Raw genomic sequence first — 9,431 nt, 5'->3', positions numbered from 1 at the left:
TGCTGCAGGTGTGTTTGAGTGGGACCCACTCCCTCCTTGCCAGTGGAGAGACCTTGTACTTGTCAAACAACGAAGTGAAGCTCAAGTTAGGTGCTTCCAGGATGGACTCCATACCTGCATGCTCTCTGAAATAACAAGAAAAACCTGTCATGATCAGGACATGAACTAACCACAGACTCAGGTGCTTTTTGAAAAACAACGAATGTAAAATATATAATAGATTAATAGACTTCATGAGCCATTTGATAGTAAGTCACAACTAGGGAAAAAGGAGTAATTTGAGGAATACACTATTCACAGTGCGGGTGCTTCTCCAAAGCAGATTTTCAGAAGAAACTAAGATAGGATTCAGAAGTAACCATAGTTATTTACTTTGCTCTTTCCTTCTTGTATTCACTTCCTGAGATGAGAGAAAATATCTCCTCTCAGACTGCTGTGGTTGTCTTATGAGTAGCGAGATCTTCTGTGACTCATACGCCTTCAGATAGTCTGTTTATAAGGAAATCTTAAGCCTTTGCATGTATATGGGAAGTATGTCAGCTTCTTTATTCTAATTTCCAGAACTCGGCAAACTATGAGGTTAAATTCTAAGAGAGTTCTCAACTGTAAAGTTAAAAAAAAAAACCCAAACAATGGAAAGGAAATTTTTTAGCTGATGATTTTTCCTTTGCTCAGTATACTCTTCCTGGGACACTGTAGGATGCTCAGAAGAGGCCTGAGGAAGACACATGATTTTCCCTTGATTGCCTAGTTCATTTCGAAAACATTGTGTTGAAAGTCTTAACTCATTCCCTTGTTGCCCTTTGGATGGGATCTATTGATGGGAAGAGATGAATTCTCTCTACAACAGAGCAGACCTTTGTGAAAATGGATCCCCTTATAAATGGGCCAATCCTCTCCCTGAAAAACAGATGCCAGAAGCAGTTGTGGGACATTATGTTTCAGCTCTAGAGACTTCCACTTCTAAGAATAAAGTAAAGGAGTCATTATTTATCTAAACAAGGCCTTTATGCTATGGTTCAGCGGCTGCTGGACAGCCGTGTGATCTGTCTTGTGTAATGCACTCACCCCCTCCTTTCCCCATTTGGAGAAGAGAAAAAAAGACTTGTACTAGCTCAGAACATACTTAGCTCACTGTCTATTGTGCTCGCTCTCTCTGTCTATTATGGTCCATTAGATAAACATGGTGTTGAGCAGCCACTCAGCTGCTGATATGTACAGCGGTGCCGATAACATGCTCTATGTTTAGAAGGGAAGCAGTGTGTCACAGACGATGTCGGATATGTTTACGTATACGTGTGTGCTTTCTCCTCAACAGCAGAGAGCTTCCATCACAAAGCCCTTCTCTCTGAGGAAACAGGCGGTTTTTGAAATGATAGTATTTTATCTTTTGTGATGGATTTTTTCATGCTGCTCCTCAAAATATCACCTTGTATTTCTGTGTCTGAGGGTAAATGAAGTGACATATAGACTCCTAATATTTTGCCTCTCCAGTAGGAAATTGTACTTTAAATACAGAAGGAAGGAGGTAGCTGGCTAAGTGTGCACTTTCCACATGCTACTGAGTCTGTCAAAGTTTCTGTGTATACAAGGCAGCTGACCTCTTTCAGGAGCCATGCGGTCAAACAAGTTACATTTTACAAAAGCACCTAATCATCTTTTTTCAAAAGTGGCTTAAGCACTTCAGAGCCCAGATCTCTTTATTTGAGAACGGGGCTTGGGGCTTATCTATTCAGGAAGGCATACCGCTTTGCTGCATTCGGTGTTGACCTCCAGATATGTACACAGCCCGACACAAAAGCTCCTCTTGTGCTTCTGAAAATGTCACCCAAAGCGCACAGTGCTCTGGAAACCATGTTCTGTGGAGGGTTGGTCCAGGATCAGTGAGTACAAACTTGCAAAGAGCAGACAGACTGGGAAGGGCTTGCCAGTGTGGAAGGGCAAATGGTCAGGAGCTACTTCCTCCTTGATTGCACAGAGCAACAAACCCAGCACGGAGGCTGTCCTTAAATTATGAGAAGTTGGGGGTGTTATTCTGCACATGGGAGATGATGGGGATTTTTCCTTCTGTCCAAGGCAATGGGCATTGCAATGAAGCAGGAGCTCAGCATCAGTGTTCACCGGCCAGTCTTTTATCAAGCAGATGTCACGATCAGACCATCACTGTGGAAACAGTGATGGTGGCCAATCTGAGGTGATCATGGCCTGTTTCTTACCATGTGCTGGATAAACTGCACACAAGGTGCATGTTAAGAAGTGTAAAAGTTCTGCTGGCTCCTCTGAGACTTCATGAGCAATGACTGGGTCTTCTGAGACAGCCCAGCATGTGGTAATGCTCCAACACAAGGCAACAAAATGATGTGTCCATTAAGACACACCTTACATAGTATCTAAATACTTACTTTAAAACACTCAGATTGCAGGCTGCTATGCTACACAGCAAAAAATACTTAGAATATGATGGTTCATTACAACAGAGCAAGTTCAGTGAATCATGCATTCTTAACACTTTTTTTCCCCCCATAATTGTTGTTATTAACAGAACAACAAAATAGTCCAGCAAACTCCTTAAAAATTTCAAAGTTGTTCCCATGAACCCATGGAAAAGAGCTCAAATTTTCTTTCAAAATTTTCTTGGCAACACATGCTTATAATATTTTTTATTACATTCTAATGTAAGTTGTACTAGTTTCAATATTTTCGTTTCCAAAGTACTGGTAAACAAGGCAACCCACATAAAGATTTTTATCTCTCCTTTATGATTAAAATATATTACAAAAGAATTTATTGAAATGGAAAAACCTTGGTAATGCCAATAGTTTCTCAAGAACATTTTAGCCTATATTTAGCATTAAAATAAGACACTTTTAAATGTGGTAATATTGAAAGTTTCTGATGTCCACAGTTTTGTGGAATAATTATTTTACTTTTTATTTTCCCCCTTTGAATCATTCTGAGACCTAGAAAAATTGTAATGCTTATAAACAGATTCTACACTGCAGTTGTGTTTTCAAAACTTTACTTCTTCCTGAGGTGAAGTGCTGAAATTAGCTTCTTTACCTGAATCGTCCTATTGCAAGATTTCTTTTGTAGTGTCATGGGGAATCATATCAATAGCATGACTTCATTTCCAGTAAAAATTTTGGTCACGATTGCAGACTTTGAAAATCTGTGCTTTTTACTTGGTCTTATTTCCTGATATTCATATTTTTTCTCTTCCTTTCATCTACTCTGCTTTCAGTGTGAAAGTATGTCATAGTTTTTCTGGTAAAGGATTAATTCAAGCTCAATAAAAATAAGAAAATGCATAAATAGTGAAATACACACCATGGTCTGAATGGCATAGCATTTACACAGAAGCCCCAGAGAATGCAGGATGTATAGTGGACATTTTTAGCTATCAGAAAAGTTCTGGTATTTTCCCTTACTGTATTAGAGGTATCTTTGATTGGACATTTATGCAAGTGAACAAAGTAGAGCATAAAGGTGATTTATTTATTTAAAAAAAAACATTATCTATATCTCTATCTAGACCTATATATAATCTCTCTTTCTTACATATTCATTTTACTACATAACCACGTACAGTGAATCTGGCTTATAACTTATTTTCATCTCAATGTTGTTTTTTGTTTTTTTTTTAATGTAAGAATTACATCCATCACAGTGCAGGTGTGTGCATTGGGTACCCTTCTGAGTGGGAAGCTCAAAAAGAGAAATGAGAGCCAGAAGTTTCTTGCAACTCCTGGTGCTCACCTCAGCTTATCTCAGGTAATACAGACACCAACCAGTGCAGAAGCACAGAGAGACTTGCAGTCTGCTAGCTCTGCTTTCTTCTCTACTTGCAAGTGGTCTGTGGTGGAGCCTCTTCCTCCTGTGGCCCATCCTGTGGCAACAGGAAGGCACCATGGAGCCAGGAATTTGGGAAGACAGGGGTTAGGCAGGTATTCAGATATGGGTCTGGATGGGAGATAGCCCCTTTAGTGCCCTTGCTATGTATGTCTCCTTGTGGAGAGCTGTAAGCTGGCTGAGCTAGGGAAGGCACCAACGTGGGATGATGGGTCCCCGTGAGCATGCATCACATGAGTCATCCTGGCTTTTTTCCAGATTACTGGGATGCTCCTACTAAGCTACAGAGAGTTTAAACACAGACCTGGAGAAAGGAGAGAAGAATGAGGGAAGGACAGGAAATGTGAGAAAAGAGGGTAGCCTAGTCTAAGCACTGAAGTGTCACTTGGCCCTGCATTTAGCAATATAGCCCATGGAGAATTTACATTAACTCTGGTCATTTTAGGCACACTGTTCAATCAAGGAGGACCTGCTTCCAGATTCCACCAAATCATAAAAATATCTTCAACTAGTCACTTCTTTTGCTCTTATTCTCTGATTTCCATCCAATCAGATGTTTGTTTTTTTGTGGGTTTTTTTTTTACCTGATGCTCTCTTCCATAGCAAGAGGTGTTTTGTATAAAATGCTCTTCCCAAGTGCAGTTAGCATTGGTAACTCTCTTCTGACTCCGGCTTCTTCAGCTGACCTCCTGAAATGGTTATAAAGTTTAGGCAAGGAGAAAAGGCAGTCACACATAAGAAATAACTCAAGTGTAATACTCAGTGAATGTCAAGTTGCATAGGATGCCTGTTCTCCTTGCATGCCTCTCTGGCAACAGTATATCACTTTGTAGTAATAGTATACAGTAAAGCTATACTGAGTCATTCGCCCACAGGAGGAGTGCAGTCCTGGCAAAAGCAAGTAATCTGAAGTCCTGGTGCACATATGCAATCAAATAGGAGAAATCTTGTTTCTCTGCAGTAATTTGAGAGAAGAGTTTAGCTCCATATGCAAATACATTCAAAGTACATGATTATGTTTAGATACAGGTAAGTCAGTAAAAAAATATTAATTCTGGTTTAGACATCAATGCAAGATTTCTTATGATCATTAGGCAGTGGCAGCTATTGGACTAATTTCTGATTTGGTTTGGTGGTTTTTTCACATGATTACACTTACTGCTTTTATATGGCACATTTTCTTTAGGACTGCTCCAAATTAGCACTGTTTATTAAAATGGAATGAGGATAGAGAGGGGAGTGGAGTAATGGGGCGGTGTAGTGGCAAAACACAAGCCAAAATTAATAATGAAATATATTCTACTCTACAAGTTTATGAAAAGCTACACTGGCATTTTAGTTCCCAGGATTCAGTCACCACGTTCCTGTACTCATATGGGCATGTGCTCTCTTCATACCCTTCTCCTTGACCATGTCAAATGAAGATCAGCAATAGGAAGGAAATATTTCTCTTTGATGCTACTAAGTCTACATGGCCACATGGAAAGCTGACCATAACTAATACGTGATTGTCTGGAAAGGTCAGTAGTAATGCCAGGAATGTTAAAAGCCTGGTCTATTTCAGTGATAAATGCAATATGTTGTTAATTAAATGCATATATAAAATGATAAATTGTTTTGATGATAACTATAGCTACAGCTGTTATAGTTCTGGATGACTCTACTTATCTCCTGTGTCCTTTTCTTGGTCTAAACTGTTCCTGTGTGCCAGTGGAGTCTGTATTTTTAAGACCAAATGTTTGATAATGGTGACTCTTCTCAAGATTGGTGCCTTCATACAGCTTAATAGCTATGTTTTGTACAAACATCTGCAGTTGGAAAGAGAGAATTTTGGAGCTATTTGGAAGAAAAAAATGATATATTTATAATGGCCATTGAAATGCATTCCTCGGGCCAAAAAATCAGAATCTGAAGTGCATAGATTGATGTCCTGTGCATTTTCCACTGGGTGAATAGCACCACCTTGACAGCAGTGAATAGCTGTGTATTCTGGTGTGGAACAACTCCTGGTTCAAATTAAAAATTTCAGGATTTGGCCTCAGGGGAGTTTTTCTTGACTGAGGACTTTGAGATCTGATTAACAAAAGCCAACCATTACTCAACAAATTGTCATCTTTCATCAAATAATGTGTTCGACAAACCAGTTATTCTGGTACTCAATCAGCTTTTTAGGCTGTTCATCAAATGCGCTACTTGACATAGAAAACATTTGTCAAACAAACATAGTTGATAAATTTCTGCAATATTCTCTCATGTCTTCTTCTGGCTTACAGTTTTGCCTTACAAAGATCCCTCCTTTCCTTACAGTCCCGTCTTCCTCCCTGCCCCACCCCTCTCCCTGCCCCAATACAGCAAGACGAATAAATATTTTCCTTGTCATCACTTTGATGTTTCTTCATAAAGTTTTGGAAGAGGAAATAAGCAGCAAGGACAAAGATCAGAACACTTTATCATTCATTGCAGCAGTTCCTTCTAAGAACACCACAGTTTTAAACAGAAGTTTATTTATAACTTCAAGAACCATTGGAGATGATGATGGAAGTGGAGAATCAATTTAAATCCATTATAAATTAGTAGTAATATATATCACACTATTGTGATAGGGTCACATGTTGGAGATGATAGGTTTACTACAAGCAAGATACTCAGGGAAATAAGCACATATCTGATTTGTCTGTGGAGATGGGGCAGGCAAAGGATGGGCTGGATGACACCAGCTGTTCAAAGGAAGCCTGACAGGGGCTAAGGAAAGCAGGTCAATCTTACAAAGCAGAGCTCTCTTCCCTAACGGCTGCTTCTGCTGGAGAGCTCTGAAATATCCCTTGTAACTGCAGCAAGCTGAATTTTGAGGGAAGGTGTTGTCTGTGTGTCTGTGTGTGGGTAGGTGGTGATGGGGGTGGTGGTGAAATTCTTTCCAGTGGAACTTTGTGAGTTCCTTATTCCTGCATGCTGTGCAAAAGGGAAAGTCCCTACTTCTTTGAGTTTTCCATCACTGGATTGATGCATTTGCCATCACTGTGTATCTTTGTCTTATAGAGCACACACAAAAGAGACCTTGACCTGTCCACTAGGAATCCTAATTTTAGTCAGAGTAGAAACCGTCAGCAGTACTTTATGCAAAGTCTTTGTCTACAGCAGGGTCACAGCTGACTCCTTAGACAGTCTGTCTGACACTAGTCATTTCTGTCAGAACCTGAGGTTAGCAGAAGTTAGTGTATATCCAAACCAAAAAAGTCACAAGGGCTGATTCCTATGCAGTGTGGATGCAGTCAAGTCAAGCAAATTTGGGCTCAGTGAGTGGTCCTGTTTCATTTGGCAGTATAGGTGTACACACACATTAACTTCTGAATAATGTCTTTAAAGTGTAATAAAGAAATCTGCTTTCTTAAAGTGCCTACATCCTTAGAAAAAGATCATAATCAGGAAGAAGAAATATGATCTTGTAGTGGCTTCCATATTTAGCTTAGCTTCCTGAAGAAATTAGGTTATCAAATCGTGTTGTCTGTTCTGTCTGTCACTTTCCCTTTAGCTTCCTCCCAACAGCCCACACCTTTTCATGCCCAGTAGGTGTGAAACCCATTCATCAACTTACAAAATGTTGATAGCAGAAAGATGAAAAAAAATCAACCAGGATAGATGGCATGCAATGGTTAGGTAGAAACCACAACGAACGTTCTTCTCAGGAGAAACCCTGCTAGAATTCAGTCCATTATCCATTCTGAGAGGGGGCAGCTAAGTGGTTAGTCAATGTGCATGTGTGCTGACTACCTGATTGTCGCAGCATAGCTCTGAGCCACACAAGCTGCATAGTGCTTCATGTGCAGCAGGAGAAAGGAGGGGAGCAATATGTGAAAGATGCTGTTTTGGGCAGATGGAAGGGACTGGAAGTATTAAAAGAGAGAATTAGGGACAAACAGACTTCAAGTTTCGTTATGAAAGGAACAACATATTTTTAAAGAAGCAACAAGTTATGTGTTGTGCATCATCTGTTTATCATTGCTGCTGTCGCATGCAGCCCTCCCACAGAAATGGTTGCTTGCAGGGTATCAGGGTATATTTAGAGTACAGAGATCAGATTCCACCACACTGCTGTAGAGTACAGGTCAAAACTGTGCTGCTTGTTTTAATTTGCAGCAGAAATGTTAAACATTTTGTATGTGAATGCATAAACTCTTCCTTTTCAATTAAGGATATAAACAATAATATCTTGTCCCAAGAGTTGGGGTTGGGGTTTTTTTTGGTAAAACTGTCCTCTAATTCAGTGTTATAAGCACTGACTTTTGTCATGGGATCAAAGCTATACAACCTTATGTAATGGTGACTGGAATAGCTTTGTACTGTCAATATTAACTCCAGCCTTGACTTCAGTTGCCTCCCATCATTAAATGTCTGAGGTGGTTTACAAATCTTGCTTGTCTAATTGTGTCCTCAGATGGAGACACTTGTAAGGGTCTGCAGAGCCTGCCTGGTAATTAGCTTTGCTCAACAGCATGTTGGGACAAACCTCATTGCAGGTTTTGACCATCAGGCAATATCAGAGATTTGCTGTGATTGTCTCTTCCTTCATAAGTTGTTCAGAAAGTGAGTTGCTTATGGTAATAATCTCCTAAGACCTGCTTCTGAAATCCTGGGGGGGTATGTCTGTAGTTGACTAACACTTTCCCATCATCTTGTAGGAAGGCTCTGAAGATGATAAAATTTCTGTGGCCACTACTTTGCGTGTTAAGAGCACTATCCTGAATGTGGTTGGAAGGGCTACTGGCTGATCTGGGGATCTCAGTCTTTGTGTAAGGAACAAATGTTGCTAGCAGAACACAGTGTCTCTGAGCAAGAAGATCTCTGAGGATTGGTTCACCTCCCAAGCCTCATCCCAGAAGCTGGAGCATTAGAAATCCCTGTCTAACTGTATGCAGGACTCTGGCAACCTAGACTGTCCAGAAGATGTCAAGCAACATTGTCTGGCCTGATTATTGATGCAGACAAACCAACACACACACAACTGGTGTGGTCAAGACTGTGTCTGCTGCATGCAGTGCTTGGCATCTGTCCCTGCTGCACATTGGCAGTGAAGATGTGGGCTGGTTCTAGCAATCACTTCAAACTGCCATTGATCTCTTGCAGCCTGCAGACTTTGTTAGTTAGATGAAGAACCTATTCCTGCTAAGTCCCTTGGGGAGTTTCTGAGCTCTGGGCCGTGACTGGAATTATTGCTAGTAGAGGCACTGCAGTTAGAGATGAGGGCAAATCCATCATGCGACAGTCACTTCAGGTGATCTTGAGCAGTCTTGAGAAGGGGCCAGTCATTAAAGACCAATAGTAGCACACTGTGGGCCCTGGGTTGAATTTTCTCAAAGCTAGCTTGTGTATAGTAGCTCCACTGTGAACTGGGCTGGAACTCCTAGGCTAGTCACATATGCCAACACCTGCATCCGGAGGGTCACCTGGATCAGCAGAACACTATCTAGCCAATTGTCAGACAGGCAGTAGTGAAAAAAGACTGGAGATCCATTAGCATTGAGTCACACCTGCAGAGACATGCTGGCTTTCTTCTTGCCTGGATTTGTTAGTTTTCTCTGTTCCTG

This window comes from Egretta garzetta, unplaced genomic scaffold (assembly GCF_000687185.1).
Source record: "Egretta garzetta isolate BGI_Z169 unplaced genomic scaffold, ASM68718v1 scaffold397, whole genome shotgun sequence".
Classification (NCBI taxonomy): Eukaryota; Metazoa; Chordata; class Aves; order Pelecaniformes; family Ardeidae; genus Egretta; species Egretta garzetta.
This window is presented reverse-complemented; position numbering follows the sequence as displayed.